The sequence below is a fragment of the Macadamia integrifolia genome, chromosome 11 (assembly GCF_013358625.1).
Source record: "Macadamia integrifolia cultivar HAES 741 chromosome 11, SCU_Mint_v3, whole genome shotgun sequence".
In the NCBI taxonomy this organism is placed as follows: domain Eukaryota; kingdom Viridiplantae; phylum Streptophyta; class Magnoliopsida; order Proteales; family Proteaceae; genus Macadamia; species Macadamia integrifolia.
In genome coordinates, this window is record NC_056567.1 from 9,509,062 (window position 1) to 9,512,547 (window position 3,486).

General features: G+C 38.0%; 1 long non-coding RNA gene across 1 annotated transcript; it reads left to right on the forward strand.

Moving 5' to 3' along the window:
- Positions 1-1,050: 1,050 nt before the first annotated feature.
- LOC122093121 lies at positions 1,051-2,942 on the forward strand. The gene is made up of 2 exons (XR_006144360.1): positions 1,051-1,190; positions 2,620-2,942. It is a non-coding gene; the product is annotated as an uncharacterized LOC122093121 (long non-coding RNA).
- The last annotated feature ends 544 nt before the right edge of the window (positions 2,943-3,486 follow it).

The window sequence follows — 3,486 nt, forward strand, 5'->3', positions numbered from 1 at the left end:
GTGTATGATGATTGTGTAGATAACATGCATTTCGACAATTTTACAACCATATTTGGAATACATTGAAAATATCCTAAAATTTGGTGATGATTATAAAATGTTTCATTTTAATATTGATTTTATTTCACTTCTCTTCCTTTTTCTCTTGCAAGACGAGTCTCTTAGAAGAACATAGAATATACGATTTTTTTAGGAAAATATTTTCGTGCAAGATGTTTTCCCATGTCATTTCACATTCTGACCATGTGGACCCTGTGGTGACACCCTCTTTCCTATCTAGCCATGTGAAATCCTATTGGTGAAATTGTTTCTCGCATTGTGATTGATCTGGGTGGAAGATCTATCCACACAAAGGGTGTGAGAGATTGTTCTTGTGAGAAATGAATGGATTGTTTCTTTGGTTCTGAATGATCAGATTAGTCTCTCGGAAGTGTCAAACCCTATATCAAACCAATAAAATTTATCCAAAAAAAATTCAAATCGAATCAAATCCTTATCGAGCTAACTTTGATTTGAGGTATTATGGAATTGACTAATTATACACACCAAATAAGGAAAACTAGATCCAAACCAAACCTAACCCTGCTGGATTTACGCTCAAACCCAACCCTAGAGGGCGGCTCGGGGTCACAAAGGATCAAACAGATCGATTTACAACCAGGGTTGAAATCGTCTGCAATTTCGATCTCGTACAATTCCGTGTAATACCACCTTCAGGCGGTGACACGTGTATTGATACTAATACAATGGTCCAGATCTAGTACAACTAATAAAACATTAAATCAGTGAAGAGGCATTTAAATCATATCTGGACCATTGCATTGATATCAATACACGTGTCACCCCCTGAAGGTGGTATTACACGAAATTGTATGAGATCGGAATTGCAGGCGATTTTTTTCTTTACAACCCAGTTCCACGTCACAAAAGCGTCACAAAAGGAGCAGTTACTTGTCAGTGTCAGGTAAATCGGAATCTTTTATCGTAAAAGGCAATAAGGAAGCAAAATCAGAGTGTGAGTGAGCGGGGTCTGTAAAAGGATACGAAGTGGGACCCATAACTAAGGAGCCATAACTCCTTAAAATAGAGAAGTAAGAAGTAGCAGAAGAAACTCTCAGATCGAAGAAGATTTCGAAAGACCTTTGGGTACAATCCTCTCTTTTAGGGTTTTGGAAGAGAAATAGATCGAGGTATGCATTACGCTTCCTTGCTTTCTCTTTCCCCTTTTCTGTGTTTCTGTTCTTAAACAATAGTTCTGTTACTCTTAACAATTTTAATTCTGTTTTGCTTCCTATAGATTCAATTTTTTAAGAACTTCAATCCATGTTCGCTTCATGATCCTTCGTTCTAATCTGCTTAAATGGATGAAATTTAGAGATTTATGAATTAAATCTGAAGTTAATTGCTTGGCTTGTTTTAATCTGATCGAAACTGCAAGTTTCAATCCTTTATGTGTTAATACTTGTTTTGAGTTCTTTGCTTAAACCTCTCTCTCTCTCTCTCTCTCTCTCTCTCTCTCTCTCGATTGAGAAAACATAGATAGGTGGCTTTTTGTATCCCTTGGATCGGATTTCTTGAGGCTGCTTTGCCAATGATGGAGCATGTAAGGCCAATATAACTGTCACAGAGAAATGAGATCCTCTCAAGTGTGTCAGTCCCTTCAGCACGGATGGTTGGGAGCACCAGGACACGCAATCTAAATGCCTCCCAACCGTTCAATGTGTGTTGAAAAGACTAATGCACTTAACCGGACCGGGTCCGTCCTTGAAAGGATAATATCCACATAGGAGCAATTTATTTAAATTAGGAGAGAGAATAATAAAAAAAAAGCCATGTCAAAGGAATTTGCATGAATGCTTCTCCAATCTGGAAGTTATTGCGAAGTGAATCAAATAAGATGCCTCCCTCTATCTTATTCAGCTTTGCTAACCTTCCCCTCTAACGTGGCTAAGGGGCTGCGGGCGGGCACCAAGGAAGAAACCTAAGAGAAACACCCTTATATTAGGTCGTTTTTTCAGTGCAACACAGAAAATAAAGTGCCCTCTACTTGTCTTCTCTACAGTTTTTCAAAAGCTTTCTTGGTATCGAACGCATGGTAAAGCGAAGACCTTACAAATCATGTTTGAGCCCATGTAAGAAGCAAACCCACCTCGTAACGAAAGAATGCCCACCAACTTCAGATGAGGGAATGCTTTCCCCAACCACCAGATGAATTTATGGGAAAGTTTTACCTTTTTTTTTTAGTCATTTTTATGAGAGACAAATCACTGGTTTTATTTATTTAGTTATTATTATCATTATGGCAAGTTTTTTTTGGTCCATGAGATGCCCCTAAGCCCACATATGGACGTACAACCTCAAGCAAGGGTACTGTGTCATTGCACGCCCCTGTGTTCGTGGTGTAGGGGCCTCTCACGGACAGAAAACTATCCTTTATTTAAATAAAGAAAAATAAACTTTTAATAAAAAAGTGTGACTCCTTTTCCCAGACACATTTTTTTAAAGCTTATGGTTGATTACACCTGAATCACTTTCTAGGAGATTGTTTTTTGGCATCATAATAACAAATAAAAACCTGTTTCCTTCTTTCTCACATTTTCTCTTCCTTTTCCGTTTCAGAATGGTTGCAAATGGTGCACCTCCTCCAAGAGGCAGTGCTGCGGCGGCTGCCAGCTTGAGTCCGCGGAGGTCAACTGGTGGTGAAACTGCATCAGGGGCCAATGGCACAATGCTCCAGTTTTACACTCATGATGCTCCAGGGCTTAAGATTTCTCCTAATGTTGTGCTTATCCAAAAATTAAACAACCTGATTATTGTTTTATTTCCTCCCTACGTTTGCTATTTATTCTTTTGAAAGTTTTAGGGGCTTGAATTGGAATATTCAATGTACATTTTGATAAGCAAGTTTGTTTGTGGTAAGGATGTGATTTCGTTATTGTGAAGGTAGAAGCTTGTTCAAGATTTTGGTTTTTAGCCTGATTTTGATTGGGATTGAAACCGAAATATTTTGACTGAAAACAAAATTTTTATCGAAATTTTACAATTTTAGATGCAAGGTTTCAAAACCCGAATGGCCATGTTAGGGTCCAAGACTCCTAGGAAATCCTATATTGATTTTCTAACTATACTCGAACCTTTTAATTTTTTTTAAAATCACACCCAAAATTGTAATTTGACTTGGAAAAAAAATTAAGAAATTACATCAAGTAACCACTTAGTAATGGAGGAACCCACCTTCGGCATTGCCATCAACAGGGATCCGCCAGAACTATGAATCTAAATCTTAGCTTAGACAAGGCATCAAACATTATTTCACATGAGAAGGGAAGGAACGCCTCCATGATTCCAGATACTCCAGTTTTCGCTGAATTTTTGGCAAGATAATCTGCTACTGGGTTAGCTTCCCTATAACAGTGAGTTATCTTCCAAGAAATTAAGGAGAAATAATGTTGAAGGGCTAACCCATCTTGAAGAGCAAACCATGGA